We start from the raw sequence: 17,334 nt of genomic DNA, 5'->3' as shown, positions 1-17,334 counted from the left end.
TATATATATATATATATATCTTTTAATTAATTAGAGGATGGGTTTCAATGTCTTATTGGTTGCTTTCAAAGAACCAACTTTTTTTAATTGATTCTTTACATTGTTTTTTCTTTGTTTGTTTGTTTCTATTTTAATGAAATTAAGGCCTGAATTTTATTATTTCTTGTCTTCACATGGGTATAATTTCTCCTTTGTGTTTGTTCTAGAGCTTTCTAGTGTGTAGTGCTATATTAGTAATATGAAATCTATCCATATTTTTTTCAAATCTCTCCACTTTAAATCAAAACTAGTCAGAAAAAAATAGGGAAATACAGTACATACTCACCAAAAGAAAAATCCACCAGCAGATATTGCAAATTCTTAATGACTGAGCCCCAAGCACAAGGTCACCCAACTTCATAAAAGAAACACTATACAGCTTAAATCACACATTCACCCTCACATACTGATAGTGAGAGACTTCAAATATTCTACTATCACTAGTATACACATCATCCAGACAAAAATGAAATAGATAAATACTGAAGCTAGCTAACATTATAAACCAAATGGATCTAACAAAACCAAACCATTTCACCCATGAGTAACAGACTATACCTTCTTATCACCTCTCATGAAACGTTCTCCAAAATTGATGACATACTCAGAAATAAAGTGAGAATCAGAAAATGCAAAAAGACTGAAATAAGACCCTGTATCCTTTCAGACCACTATGTATTAAAGCTGAATATAGCGATAATAGAAACAACAGAAAGCCTAAAAACTCAAAGAAATGAAATGAATGAAAAATGGGTAAAAAAAACAGAAATTAAAGGCTTTTTTAGAATCTAATGAAAATGGATACACAAGATACTCAAACTTATAGGGCAAAATGAAGGCTGTTCATAGCACTAAGTGCCTATATTTAAAAAAGTGGAGAGATTTCTTACTACTAACATAACATAGCATACTAGATAACCCTAGAATAAAAAAAGGATAAAAAATACTCACAAAAAGAAGAAAAGAAATAATAAAACTCAGGCCTCAATATCAATAAAACAGAAACAAACAACAACAAACAAAAAGCAATATAAATAATCAATGAAACAGAAAGTTCTTTGGAAATAATAAGATTGACAAACCCATCCCCAAAATAGAAAGAATAAAGCTGCAATCAACATGGTTGAACAAGTATCTTTGTGGGATGGTAGAACATTTTGGGCGGTTATATTCCCAGGAGTGTTATAGCTGGGTCTTTAGATAGAACTACTCCAAGTTTTCTAAGAAAGCTCCAAATTAATTTTCGGAGAGATTGTAAAAGTTTTCAATCCCAACAGCAACCGGAGAGTGCTCCCCTTGTTTCATATTCTCGCTAGCATGTGCTACCACTTGAGTTTTTGATCTTAGCCATTCTGACAGGTGTTAGATGGAATCTCAGAGTTGTTTTGATTTGCATTTCCCTCATGACTAACAACTTTGAACATGTCTTTAAGTGCTTCTTGGCCATTTGAGATTCCACTGCTGAGAATTCTCTGTATAGCTCTGTGCCCCACTTTTTAATTGGGTTATTTGGGTATTTAACTTTTTTAGATCTTTATAAATTTTGGATAATAGCCCTCTGTCAGATGTAGGGCTGGTGATGATCCTTTCCTGATCTATAGGCTGCCGTTTTGTCTTATTGACAGTATCCTTTGCCTTTCAGAAGCTTTGCAGTTTCAGGAGGTCCCATTTAATCAATCACTGGTTTTAGAGCCTGAGTCATTGGTGTTCTGTTCAAAAAATTGTTTCCTATACCAATTCATTCAAGAGTATTTCCCACTTTTTCTTCTATGGGATTTAGTATATCCAGTTTTAGGTTAATGTCCTTGATTCACCTGGACTTGAGATTTGTGCAGGGTTACAAATAAGAATCTATTTTCATGCTTCTACATGTAGACATCAAGTTAAACCAGCACCATTTGTTGAAGATGCCTTTTTTCCATTGTATGGTTTTGGCTTCTTTATCAAAAATCAGGTGTCCACAGGTGTGTGGGTTTATTTCTGGGTCTTCAATTCCATTGACCAATGTGTCTGTTTTTGTACCAATATCATACAATTTTTATCACTAGTTTTCTGTAGCTAGAAACTGGAAACAAACTATAAGTTCCTCTACTGAAGAATGGATAAAGAAAATGTCATTCATCTACACCATGGAATACTATTAAACTATGAAAAACAAAGACATCATGAATTTTGCAGGCAAATGCATGGATCTATCCATTTGAGACTATCATCTTGAGTAAGCTAACCCAGTCCCAAAATACATACATAGTATGTACTCACTCATAAGTGGATATTAGTCATAAAATACAGGATGCTTTTGTTACACTTCACAGACAGAAGCAGGTTAGAATGGTCGTGGAAGGCAGATGGAGGGAGGAAACTGGGTAGAAAAGGGATCTTGAGGGAGGCGGGTTTCTGCATCAGATGTGGGGCAGCGCTTATTGGATGGTCGGATGGCCACGAGAACGAATGGAAATTGGCAATTGACAGGGGTAGGGAGTTAGGGGCCATCCCCAAGAAGAGACTGCTACCTGAAATAAGGGAGATGCTCAAGAGTCAATGGGGGTATCCTTAACGTGACTCACAGCATTGGGATATGGAGTGTAGGTAGGTTGCCTCTTATGCCCAGGCAGGAACCCTCGTGGAGCCATAGGGACACCAACCCACCCACAATACTTTCTACCCAAAATTTATTCTGTCTACAAGAAATGCAAGGATTAGTGATGGAGCAGACTGAGGGAGAAGACAACCAATAACTGGCCCAACTTGAGACCCATCTCATAGACAAGCACCAACCTCTCACACTATTAGTGAAACTCTGTTATGCTTGCAGACAGGAGTCTAGCTTGCCTGTTCTTTGTGAGACTCCACCCATCAACTGATTCATTCAGATGCAGGCACCCACAGCCAAACAGTGGAAGGAGCCTGGGTACTCTTATGGAGGAATAGGAGGAAGTATTGCAGCCCTGAATGGGATAAGGAACTCCACAGGAGGTCCAACAGAATCAATGAACCTGGACCCTCAGGGCTCTCAGAGATTGAACCATCAACCAAATAACATACAAGGGCTGGACCTAGGCATTCCTGCAGATATAGAGAAGAGATGCAGCTTAGTCTTCATGTGGGTCCCAAACTACTGGAATGAGAGCTATCTCAGAAGCTATTGTCTGTATGAGGGAATGTTCTTCTATCTCGTTTGCCTTGTCTGGCATCCGTGGGAGAGGAAAAGCCTAGCCTCACAGAGACTTGAAGTGCCAGTGTAGTAGGATTTCCAGGGCAGGGAGGAGGGGTGGAAAGGGCTATGGGAGAGGGGGACCTGGGTAGGGGCAGTGAGCAGGATATGAAGTGAATAAGTAAAAGGTAAAACAACATCAACAACAAGAGGAATAGAGATACTAAATTAACAAAACTATCAATCAAAAAGGGGCCAGAACAACAGACACCAAGAATATTTAGAGATTTATAAGGACACACTTAATAACCCATACTCCATCAAATGGATAAAATTAAAAGAAATGGATAATATCATCAGTACATACTAATTAACAAAGTTAAATCAAAGTCAGCTGAGTGATTTAAACAGAGCAATATTTAACTACAAAGGAGCTTTCAGTCTAGGAGACTATGATCCCAAGATTCAAGAAGTTTCTTCATATTTACCTTCCTGGATAACAAGAAGTGACACCTACGAAAACATAGCTATACTTTTTTCCTCAATGAACTGATATATAATTATTTGCCTATTTTCAGAATGACTTCCAGGTGTCAGCAAAAGTGTCATTTTTGTAACATGGAACCTATGCTCAATTAGTGTGCCATAACATTTATCGCCACTTTCCATCGAAGTATTCAGACCCTGAGAGTACAGCCAGAATCTAAAAATCAAAAAAGAACAAAACAAAACACAATAAAAGCAAAAACAAATATAAAAGCAAAATGAGAAGCTCTCCCTATTATAGAGTTCCTTTGGATAAGATATCAATTCATAATCTTCTTATCTAAAACCAGGCATTTTGGCAGAATTCAGAGGATCTGGTATAAAGCTCAGATTTTCAATAATACAGATCAAAAGTCCTAAAATGGTTCTAGTTTAATCTGCCAGCTGTTTTACTGTTTAAATAATACATCAACTTCTTATTTGAAGTTCATTGTATGTTTCCATTGCTATATGAGGCTGGGATTCAGTGAATCTGTATACTCCATACCTCTTTATTGTGAGAATCTATACTTGTACCTTTTGAGTTAGATTGTCATGATCTCAATGAGACTGATTTCTGTAGTCTTTAATGGAAACCATGTGGTCCTGCTCAGTCCATTAGAATGGCTCAGATCTCAGGCACAGTAATTGATTTAAAAATGGATTTGTGTCCCCAGCAGAGTCAATGAAATGCAACCCTAAAATCTCTTGGTCTTATGGTAAGAAAACAGTATGTTTCTTTGGAAACATTACTAGCTTTACAGTTTTCTGGCATGAGAAAGAAAGAAAAATACATTGGAGGATGATAGGCTTCTAGGGATGAAAGTAGAAACCTGCTGATAAAATTTGAACTCAATATTTATGAAATAGTCATCTATTTTACCCACCAGTTATAGCTTGTGGTATATCAAACAAAATACTCTAGGAAAATTTATAACAACCTGATGAAATATGTAGTAGAATATTGAAAAAACATTTTAAATACTTCAGGGAAGACTTTTGTGAAAATGGTACTTGCATAATTATGTACAAATAAAAACATTTGTAAGGCTGGAAATATTCTTCTAGCAGAAGTACCGTAGGACATGCTTTTAAAATAGAAGATGCATAATGAAATATCAGCAACATCCTCAACTCACAAAGAAAGCCATATAATCTCCCTTGATTTCTAGAAATACTTGTGTGTAGGATAAATAATGCATGGTTTAAACTCACAGATAATGTTCACACTTATATAGTGTTCTTTTTAGAGAGATTGAAGTACTTCATTATATTTTAGCTTTTTAGCACTGGGGATTTAAAATGTTGTGCAGCTATGATTTTGCAGATAAATGATATAATATCACGGTGACTCTTAAACACAATCTATGTAAGGAATTGGTTATTCAACAATTATTAATAAAATTATACAATCTGAAAAATAGAAGGATAAAAGTACACTCAACAATGATTTCAATGTAGAAATAATTTCAAAAGAGAAATAGCTATTGCTCCTAATAAGAGATCCACAGATGGCTGTCTATTTTATTCTTTCTATTTCTAATTTAATTTTTTCATAAAACATATTTTGATTATGGTTTTGCCTCCCTAGTTTCTCTGAGACCCTTCCCACCTCCTCTTCTGTTCAGATCCACAACCTTATTGTATCTAGTTTGAAAACAAGCAGGCAAATAAGGAATAATAACAAAATAAAAATAAAACAATAAAAAAATCAGAATAGGACAAATAAACAGAAGAAAAAGAGCCAAGGAAAAGGCATGAGTAGCATATATAGGCCCAGAGATGCAAATAAACTTTCTTATACACAGGAAATATGACAAAAAGTCATAATATATAAGCAGAAAAGCAATAAGGTTAAAAACCTGATAGAGAATATGAGACAAAGAACCCCAAATGATGCAATTGAATTTGCTTTGTATTGGCCATCAACTCCTGGTTATAGGACCTGCCCATAAAAGTTGGTTGTTTGCCCAGTGACACTCCCTTGGAGAAAACGGATTGTCATTTGCAAGTGGTTATTATTGGTGACGGCTTCTATTTTAGGGATTGGGGGCGTGTGTCCTTTTCTTCTTTCAGATTTAGGATCCCATCTGGTGAAGATCTGAGCAGGCCTTATACATGCTACCCCAGTCTCTGACATCATCAGTCCTGCCATGGTTAGAAGGATTTATTTCCTTGGTATTTTCCATTCCTGTGGGTTCTTACACTCATTCTTCATCCTATTTTGTAGTGTTGTCTGAGCCCTGATGGGAGGTATTTGATGGAGACATCCCATTTAGAGTTGGGTGTTTCAAGGTTTTTCATTCTCTGTACATTGCCTAGCTGTGAGTTTCCATATTTGTTTCCATCTGCTTCAGAAGGAAGCTGCTGTGATAATGGCCGACCAAGACACTGATCTGTGAATATAGCAAAATGTCATTAGGGTTTATTTTATTGCTGTTTTCCTTTAACGAAACAGTAGAATTTGGGTTTTCCCCCTAGGCTACTAGCCTATCTTGTCTCAGATAATTGATTATTGATGTAGCATCAAGTAGAGGTTCCATCTCATGTATCAGATCATAAATCACATCAAATATTAGTAGGTTACCCCCACAACCATTGTGGCACTATTGGGCCAATCTTTGTTTCATTAATTGATTTGTTTCTATTGTATTGGTATCCATACTGTGTATCTACTCCTCTTCAGGGTTATTTCTTTTATGTTGACTTACCAATTTCATGTGTGCTGTTAAGTCACTAATATGAGATCTCTTCAATTATGTAGAATCTTATTGCTATTAACTTGCATCTTAGAACAGACTTCTTTGTGACCCATAAATTTGGATATGTTATGTCTTCATTTTCATTCAATTCTAAAGAGTCGTGAATTTCTTTCTTAATTTTTATGTTAACTAAATCTTCATTTAGTAGTGAGTTGTTCCCACATTTCAGGGCCAGATATGGAAGGGCCACTTCAGGCCTTATAGCAGGCCTGGAAAATTGGTCTGGGGGAGGAAAGAATAAAACTCAGATCGGTCTGATTTTGATACCAATGCTGGGCCAACATTTCTAGAGTCTCACTCAGATCAGATCATTTTACTTCAGCCAATTAAACACAGAATAATTTTGGGAAAAAAATTTGCTGATAATAATAAACTCAGACTCATGTGCAGAAAAATTTTAAGACATGTTTACACTGAGATTCTTTACAAAGTATATCTGGCCTCTTTGACAAAGCTGGATGGTTTTGTAAGCTTTCTGGTGTTGTTTATATCCAACTTTAATCCATGGTGGTCAGAAAGGCTGTATGGTGTACAATCTTCTTGTATCTGTTGAGACTTGCTTTATGTCAGTGTATGTGGCCAATTTTGGAGAAAGTTCCATGAGATACTGAGAAGACGTATTATTTTGTGTTTGGGTGAAATGTTCTTTAATTATTTTTTGTATCATTGGTTTATAATATAAGTTAACTTGAACATTTCTTTGTTTAAATTCCTCTTTTGTTAGGAGGAATGTGGACTTTGGGATTTTGGATTAAAAAAAAAAGAAGAAAGGGGTTATAAAGTCTTCCTCCACTACTAAAGAAAACCACGGAGGCCAGGAATATATCATGGATTGGCCAAGTGAGGCTGTAAAGATAATCCACGCATTGCTGAGCCAAAGATGTTAAAGATTTCAAAGTTCTTTAACACATGATACCAGGAATGAAATAGACATTTATAAGCAATGAGGAAAGGAAAGAATTTTTGACTCTGTCAACTCACCCTGGCATCTTAGAATGATTATCAAAATCTCTGGTAATAGAACTTAAAACTTAAGGGCAAAAGAGAAAAAGATTTATGGAAATCAAGATAAAGTTATTCCTTGGTGTAGGTTGTGGCAGATGCCTAAATAAATCATTTATATAAATAATAAGGTCAGACAGAGTAATCTATTAACAAAATGATAAGAATATTCAGGCCTTGTTTACTGTTGTGCCATTCAAATACTCATTTCTGTGCCCTCATATCTTCTTTCAATCTAGACAAGGCACTGTAATGATTATACCAAGAATTTCATGTCTTAAGTTGTGTAAACAAGGGGCTGGTGAGATGGTTCAGCAGGTAAGAGCACCGCACCGACTGCTCTTCCGAAGGTCCTGAGTTCAAATCCCAGCAACCACATGGTGTTGGGTTGCAATGGGATCTGACCATCTGTAATGGGATCTGATGCCCTCTTCTGGTGTGTCTGAAGATAGCTACAGTGTACTTATTTATAATACTAAATCTTTTTTAAAAAAAGTTGTGTAAACAATTATTACCATTTATTCCTTGCCTTCTCAATAAATCTTCACCCAATGTCTGGTCAGGAGAGAAAAAGGGAGGGACATCCACTAGCTAGGAGAGAAGAGAGGGAAAAGGAGTTTCAGATCAGTCAAGGGAATGGGAGAATTGGAGCCATGAGGAGGGGTGTCCAGGGAAAGATCATAGAAACACATTTAGGCACAAAGAAACAGATCACTAATAATCTGAAAGTATCATGGGATGAGGCAAAGAAGTAGCCAGATTAGCATATGAGGTTAGGATAGATCGTTTAACTGCTCAGCTATTGAGGTGTAGCTTGACATAAATCTTGTTTTTTCTGTGTGGTTACTGGAGACCAGCATAAGTCAAAGAAATATAGCAGCTTGATTAATTCAATGCTTACATTTATATTAATTATAATTCTTTTACAAGAAAATTTTTGGTGGCTTAGTTTCTGGGAGCTCTGAGGGTACTAGTTAGTTCATATTGTTGTTCATTCTAAGGGGCCACAAACCCTTCAGCTCCTTGGGTCTTTTCTCTAGTTCCTTCATTGGGGACCCAGTACTCATTTCAATGGATGGCTGTGAGCCTCTCTACTTCTATATTAGTCGGGTACTGTCAGAGCTTCTCAGGAGACAGCTATATCAGGCTGGATTGTTATTCCTTCAGTTTCTGCTCCATAGTTAGTCTCTGCAACTCCTTCCATGGGTATTTTATTCCCCCTTTTAAGAAGGAATGAAGTATCCACATTTTGGTCTTCTTTTTTCTTGAGTTTCTTGTGGTTTGTGGATTGTACTTTGTGTATTCTGATCTGGGCTAATATCCACTTATCAGAGAGTGCATATCATGTGTGTTCTTTTGTGATTGGGTTACCTCACTTAGGATGGTATTCTCCAGATCCATCCATTTCCCTAAGAATTTCATAAATTCATTGTTTTTAATAGCTGAGTAGTACTCCATTGTGTAGATGTACCACAATTTCTGTAACTCATCAATGGGAGGAGAGGCTCTTGGCCCTGTGAAGGTTCTATGCCCCAGTGTAGGGGAGTGCCAGGGCCAGTAAGCAGGAGAGGATGAGATGGAGAGCTGGGGAAGAGGGGAGGGAATAGGGGTTTGTTCTTGTTGTTCTTTTTTGGTTTTAGGGTTTTTTTGAGGGGAAACTGGGAAAGGAGATATTGTATGACATGTAAATAAAGAAATATCTAATAAAAAGAATATATTTTGTATAGAAAAAACACCGGTGTTAATATCTGTAAGAATGTCATCAATTTAGTTCTTTATCAACTATGTTTGGTAAAATATGATTTACCCAATGTTTAGCAGTATATAATGTTTATTCTGAAAGTGTGTTATTTAAAAAGGCACATTAGTTGTTGCAGTGATTCATACATGTAATAAAGTGCTGTGGTGTGGATCCTAATTCTGCTATAGCACCCAAGTTTTTCATTATCTCACAAGCTTCAGTGGTAAGCATCCTCTGAAGCTTGCCATCAAACAGAGCACATAAAATAGATAAAATTTTAAAAAAAAGCAATCTTATACCAAGTTCTTGCTTAGAAGCCACGGGAAGAGATGTATGTTAAAGCCTACTATTCCGAAAACCCCATACATAACCTCAAAGTAAAACTTTCTCAAACTACTTGAGAACTGTATTTTTTTCAATTTATGTTTTACCTTATATTAAAAATTCACAGAAGTTGTACATATAAATGGAGCAAAATGAGTAATATGCTGTTATTTGCATATGTATATATTGCATTAGCTTTTAAAATGTTTAATATGTTCACATCCAGTGTTAATCATGTATTTATGTTTAAAACTTTCATAATCTTTCTCTTTTAGTTTTGGTAAATTTTATTACCTGTAGTCATCAAACTGTGCAATGCACCTCAGGGAAGTTGTCCTTCTTTCTGTTTGTAACTAAGTACTCACTGTTTTTCATAATGGTTGTACAAGATTACATTCCCACCAGGAGTGTATTAGGTCTCTCTTTATCTACAGATTTTCCTTCAAGCTGGAGTTCTACCTGGCTTTATTTTTACAGGTCTTGTGTATGGTGACATAGTTTTTATGAGCTCAAATTGTTGGTCAAAGTTGTCCCACAGATACCGCAAATATTGTAGGCCAATGCCATTGGTCAGTCTTCACAACCTGACAAAAAGACCATATTTCTGAAGACACATACACACACATGCGAGCACATGCACATGTATATATACATATGTATATATGTACATATATATGTATATATACATATCTATATATATATGTTTGGAGTTTCAGCTATATATTTTGATATTGATATACATACATATTGATACATATACATTTTGATATATACATATATCAAAATATATAGCTGAAACTCCAAACACATACATATATATATGGAACAATGAAAAATTCAGTCCACTTTTGGTGACTGTAGCATAGAGTTTCTGACTTGCTTATTTATAGAGATTGTAGAGTACATAATTCATATTCTCCTAGGACTCTTGGTACAGGAACATATAATTTTCTTATTAATAATCACTGTGGATTAAGAATTTCTTGATCCTATAGCAGCTTTCAGAAATGCATGTTACCGATGTTCCCTCCCCCATCCTTCTATGTGAGACCTAGAAGGGGGTGATTTTCATTTACCTCTCTTTGCATGAGGTGACTTTGAAGTATTAGCTAATATTATTTAATGACAAGTATGCAATACTGTTCTGTTGCTCTCAGGAATGTTGTGAGGAGATAAACGTGAAAGTGAAATGGCAAAATAAATGAGCCAGAAAATAAGACCCCTGAACAAAGATTATTTTAGTGCCTAAGCCAAGCAAGTAAAACCTCTGAGGTTAATTATATAAATCCAGTTTATTATAGATTTTAAAAAGAAAACAATTTTGTGGTTTCTTATCACCATGGGCAGCTTCTGAAGCTCCAAATGGAATTTCCTAATGAGCGTGGAAACAAATCTGTTTCTTTATTTCCCAGACACTATGAAGCTTGGCTACAAACTAGCACTGACCAGCTGTTTCTGTTCTTCCTTGAATCCACCTGGTCTTATTGCACATATTTGAGTTTGGCAATAATGCATGCTTCTTCCTAAATAATATCCTTGCTTTAAGTGCCTGATCATCCTGTTACTGGCTTCTGGAGTAGTTCAATAAGAAAACGGCAACAAGAATCTTTCCCAGAGGTATAAAGCAAAATGTTGGATGGGTATCAGTGCAGAGTCAGCCCTTTGACCTTCTGTCTGTATCAGTAAGCATTAGGCATCTTGAGTACCTCACATCTAAACTTCTAGGATACAGTGAAGGATTTAGAAATGGGATGGAGTCCAAAACAGGCTCACAAATGGAAAGATGTCAAGTCACAAGACTGCAACTTCTGTAGTGAATTGCTATCAAACATGTTCAGGAAAATTTCAGGCTTTTTTTTAATTTCAATTTTTTTATTGGATATTTCTTTGTTTACATTTCAAATGTTTCCCTTTTCTGGTTTCCCTCCCTACCAGAAACATCCTAACACAGCCTCCCTTCTCCTGCTTCTATGAGAGTGTTCCTCCACCTACCAACCCACTCCCATCTCCCCATCCTCGATTCCCCTACACTGGAGCATCTATCGAGCTTTCATGGGACGAATGACCTCTCCTTCCTTTGGTGCATGACAAGGCTATCCTCTGCTTCATATGCAGCAGGAGCCATGTGTACTCCTTTCTTGATGGCTTAGTCCCTGGAAGTTCTGGGGGTTTGGATTGGTTGATATTGTTGTTCTTCCTATGGGGTTGCAAACCCCTTCAACTCCTTCATTCCCTTCTCTAACTCCTCTAATTGAGACCTGCACTCAGTCCAATAGTTGGCTGTGAGCCTCTGCCTCTGAATTTGTAAGGCTCTGGCAGGGCCTCTCAGGAGACAGCCATATCAGGATCCTTTCAGCATGCACTTCTTGGCATCCACACTACTGTCTGGGTTTGGTAACTGTATATGAACTGAATCCCCAGGTGGGGACAGTCTCTGGGTGGTCTTTCCTTTAGTCTCTGTTCTACACTTTTTCCCCATATTTGCTCCTATGAGTAGTTTGTTCTCCTTCTAAGAAGGACAGAAGCACCCACACTTTGGTCTTCCTTCTTATTGAGCTTCATGTGGTCTGTTAATTATATCCTGGGTATTTGGAGTTTGGGGGCTAATATCCACTTATCAGTGAGTGCATGTCATGTGTTTTCTTTTGTGATTGGGTTACCTCATTCAGAATGATATTTTCTAGTTCAATACATTTGCCTAAGAATTGCATGAATTCATCATTTTTAATAGCTGAGTAGTACTCCATTGTGTAAATGTCCCACATTTTCTGTGTCTATTCATCTGGTGAAGGATATCTGGGTTCTTTCCAGCTCCTGGCTACCATAAATAAGGCTGCTATGAACATAGTGGAGCATGTGTCCTTATTAAATGTTGGAACATCTTCTGGGTATATGCCCAGGAGTGGTATAGCTGGGTTCTCATATAATACTATGTCCATTTTTCTGAGGAACCCATAGATTGATTTCCAGAGTGGTTGTACCAGCTTGCAATCACACCAGCAATGGAGGTATGTTCCTCTTTCTCCACATTCTTGCTAGTATCTGCTGTCACGTTAGTTTTTAATCTTAGCCATTCTGACTGGTGTGAGGTGGAATCTCAGGGTTGTTTTGATTTGCGTTCCCCTGATGACTAAGGATGTTGAACATTTCTTTAGGTGCTTTTTGACAATTCAATATACCTCAGTTGAAAATTCTTTGTTTAGCTCTGTACCCCATTTTTAATAGGGTTATTTGGTTCTCTGGAGTCTAACTTCTTGAGTTCTTTGTCTATATTGTATAGCCCTCTATCAGATATAGGACTGGTAATCTGTTAGTTGTCTTTTTGTCTTATTGACAGTCACCTTTGCTTTACAGAAGCTTTGCAATTTAATGAGGTCCTATGTGTCGATTCTTGCTCTTATAGCACAAGCCATTGGTATTCTGTTCAGGAATTTTTCCTCTATGCCCATAAGTTCGAGGCTCTTCCCCACCTTTTTCTCTATAAGTTTTAGTGTATCTGGTTTTATATGGAGGTCCTTGATTCACTTGGACTTGAGCTTTGTAAAAGGAGATAAGAATTGGTCGATTTGAGTTCTTCTACATCCTGACCTCTTGTTGACCCACCATCATTTGTTGAAAATGCTGTCTTTTTTCCACTGGATGGCTTTAGCTCCTTTGTCAAAGATCAAGTAACCATAGGTGTGTGTGTTCATTTCTGGTTCTTCAATTCTATTCCACTGATCTTCCTGCTTCTTACCAATACCATGAAGTTATTATTATTTTATTATCATTTTTTAATTTTTCTATTTATATTTTTATTTATTATCTATTATATTTATTTATTTTTGTTGGTATATTTATTGCTCTGTAGCTTGAGGTCAGGGATGGTGATTGCCCCAGAAGTTCTTTTAATATTGAGAATAGATTTCGTTATCCTGGATTTTTTGTTATTCCAAATGAATTTGCAAATTCTCTTTCTAACTCTGTGAAGAATTAAGTTGGAATTTTGATGGGGATTTCATTAAATCTGTAGATTGCTTTCAGCAAGATGGCCATTTTTACTATATTAATCCTGCCAATCCATGAGCAAGGGAGATCTTTCCATCTTCTGAGATCTTTTTCAATTTCTTTCTTCAGAGGCTTGAAGATCTTATCATAAAGATCTTTCACTTGCTTGGTTAGAGTCACACCAAGGTATGTAATAATTTTTATGGCTATTGTGAAGAGTATAATTTCCCTAATTTCTCTTTCAGCCTATTTATCCTTTGAGTAAAGGAAGGCTACTGATTTGTTTGAGTTAATTTTATATCAAGCCATTCTGATGAAATTGTTTATCAGGTTTATGAGTTCTCTGGTGGAATTTTTGGGGTCACCTAAGTATATGATCTTACCATCTTCAAATAATGATATTTTGACTTCTTCCTGTCTAATTTGTATCCTGTTGTCCTTCCTTTGTTGACTAATTGCCCTTCCTAGAACTTCAAGTACTATGTTTAATAAATGGGGAGATAGTGGGCAGCCTTGTCTTGTCCCTGATTTTAGTGTGATTGCTTCAAGTTTCTCTCCATTCAGTTTGAGGCTGGCTACTGGCTTGCTGTATATTGCTCTTACTATGTTTAAGTATGGGGCTTGAATTTCTGATCTTTCCAAGAATTTTAACATGAAGAGATGCTGAATTTTGTCAAATGCTTTTTCAGCATCTAATGAAATGATCATGTTGTTTTTTTTAATTTGAGTTTGTTTATATAGTGGATTACGTTGATGTATTTCCGTATATTAAACCATCCCTGCATCCCTGGGATGAAGCTTACTTGATCATGGTAAATAATCATTTTCATGTGTTCTTGGATTCAGTTGGCAAGAATTTTATTGAGTATTTCTGCATCAATGTTCATAAGGGAGATTGGTCTGAAGTTCTCTTTTCTTTGTTTGGTCTTTGTGTGGTTTAGGTATAAGTGTAATTGCGGCTTCATAGAATGAATTGGGTAGTATACTTCCTGTTTCTATTTTGTGAAACATTTTGAAGAGTATTGGTATTAGGTGTTCTTTAAAGGTCTGATAGAATTCTCCACTGAACCCATCTGGTCCTGGCCCTTTCTTGGTTGGGAGAGTATTAATGACTGCTTCTATTTCTTTAGGGGTTATGGAATTGTTTAGATGGTATATCTGCTCCTGTTTTAACTTTGGCACCTTGTATATGTCTAGAAAATTGTCCATTTCATCCAGATTTCGCAATTTAGTTAGGTATAAACTGTTGAAGTAGGATCTGATGGTTTTTTGAATTTGCCTGGCTTCTGTTGTTATGTCTCCCTTTTCATTTCTGATTCTATTAATTTGGATACTGTCTCTGTGCCCTCTGGTTAGTCTGGCTAAGGGTTTATCTATCATGTTGATTTTCTCAAAGAACCAGCTCCTGCTTTTGTTGATTCTTTGTATAGTTCTTTTTATTTCTATTTGGTAGATTTCAGCCCTGAGTTTAATTATTTCCTGCTGTATACTCACACACTCTTTGGTGTGTTTGCTTCTTTTTGTTCTAGAACTTTCAGGTGTGCTGTCAAACTGCTAGTGTATGCTCTCTCCAGTTTCTTTTTGGAAGCACTCAAAGCTATGAGTTTTCTTCTTACCACTGCTTTCATTGTGTCCCATAGGTTTTGGCATGATGTGTCTTCATTTTCACTAAATTCTAAAAAGTCTTTAATTTCTTTCTTTATTTCTTCCTTGACCAAGTTCTCATTGATTAGAGTGCTGTTCAGTCTCCATATGTATGTGTGTTTTCCATTGTTTTTGTTGGTATTTAAGACTAGCCTAATTCCCTGGTGATCTGAGGGTCCATGGGATTATTTCAATCTTCTTGTATCTGTTGAGGCTTGTTTTCTGGCTAATTATGTGGTCAGTGTCTCTTTGGCAGGTAGACTGGAAGGAACCCAAGCAACTGGTCAGGCGGTTCCTGAGTCCCTGGATTCTCCTGGTTCCAGGTACTCCTGGTGGTATTGGAACAGATATTGTATTCTACTCACCAGTGATCCTAAGATCTTGGGTGTGCTAGAGTGCCTTCGAGTGGAGTTCTGGGGACTGTGGGTCTGGCCACTGAGTTCAAGCCCAAGGTAAACTGGTACAAACCAGAAAGGCAACTTCAGGATTTCTAACAGTGATATTGGGAGAGATTTCCATAAATAGTAGTGAAGGTTGGAATCAAAAGTTTGGATATGGAAACTGAATGTTTATTTATTTATTTATTTTGCTTCTTGGTGGAACTCAAACCTGTACACTGATTAAACTGCCAAGTCCTAAGCTCAATTTCCTCCTTCCTCATGTTCATTGTTATAGTAAAAACAGTGTCTCTTTGGCAGATGGTTCTATCTGTCTTCTTTTTATCTATCTTCACGGTAATCACTGACTTATACCAGGTGAACTTACGTGCTCATTTCAATACTACATTAGAATTATATTTGTATACATTATGTTAACTATTTTATACTTCTAAATCACATATATTGTTAAAACATGCTCCTTCAATCAATACTATTGTGCCGAGAGTTTCTATTTTTGCATCTATAAGACCAATTAACTTATTTTGATACATGTATCATTTTCTACTGGCTAATAATTGTATCTCAACATGATTAATGTTTAAATGGGATCTCAAAATCAGTATTATAATAAAACACCTAACTTCTTCTACGCTTCACAACAGCTCTGATAATTGATTTAATATTTGTAATGACATTTATACTGTCAATTCTTAAAGCTTCAAAATATTTAGATTATTTTAACATATTATTTCAACACTGATCGATTATTTTTAAGGTTTTATAGCTTAGAGCTAATGATGGATGTTTGATTCAAAACTCAAACCATCAATTTAGCATTTCCGACAAAAATGCTGAAGAGAAATGCTAAGGACATAGCTCACAGATCCCTCTATCATTTGTGTGGATGCTGACTTTCCAGGAGCATTAGTGTCAGCCATTTTTCTTCTCTCAGGGACTTCGAGTGCTTTCGTAGTTTTCTTGGCATGTCCACAACCATGATCTCCATGGGACTTTCTAAGTATAGAAATTCATGATCTTATGTATCATTCTTGCACAGGGTCTATGCTAATCTTCTCTGTACTGTTTGAACTTTCATATACCCTTATGAAGTTCTATCTACAACTGGCTGATTATATCCCATGGTCATTCATAGCTCCAGAATGTCTCTTACAGTGAACAATTAATATCCATTTGTGTTCTAGTATTTTTGCTTAAAAGTCTTTGTATCACTGTAGCACATAATATGAGCTCAGTAGATATTGGCTAGTTGATTGATGGATCGACTGAATTGAATCTAAAATTCACCCTATCACACAAAATTATTATCCTTCAACACATAAATAATACAGACAGAAGTCGGATATTTAGAATCAAGAAAAATATAAAAATAAAGAATGCTTTTAAGAACTTGCCTATTACCTGCCTTATTTTGTGAAGCTTCAAATTAGAAATATGAAGATGTTGGGGAAAATGTCTCATGCAAAATGGGGCCATTTTATCATAAATTATAATTTAAATTTTAATATGAATGTATTTCATAGTTCCTATTAGTAGCATTAATTCTTATATTATATGAAATTTCAAGCATATAGAAAACTACAAAAATCCAAACATTTATGTATTGTCACTAAGATTCAACAGATGTTAACATTTTGCCATATATGCATCAAATCTTTTTTAAAATAGCAAATGAAGTATTATGGATTCTGCCAAGGTTCCCAGCCCCTTTATATATCCTTTCCTCTCTAACTAGAAACTCACATATCAAAAATGTTT

At 36.1% G+C, this 17,334-nt stretch overlaps 1 pseudogene; it reads right to left on the bottom strand.

The window, feature by feature from the left end:
- Positions 1 to 16,570: 16,570 nt before the first annotated feature.
- Positions 16,571 to 16,668, bottom strand: LOC116071656 (annotated as a pseudogene).
- Positions 16,669 to 17,334: the final 666 nt, after the last annotated feature.

The sequence above is a fragment of the Mastomys coucha genome, unplaced genomic scaffold, assembly GCF_008632895.1.
Source record: "Mastomys coucha isolate ucsf_1 unplaced genomic scaffold, UCSF_Mcou_1 pScaffold22, whole genome shotgun sequence".
Lineage (NCBI taxonomy): Eukaryota > Metazoa > Chordata > Mammalia > Rodentia > Muridae > Mastomys > Mastomys coucha.
The sequence above is the reverse complement of the archived record's forward strand: the minus strand, read 5'-3'. Positions and strand labels throughout refer to the sequence as shown.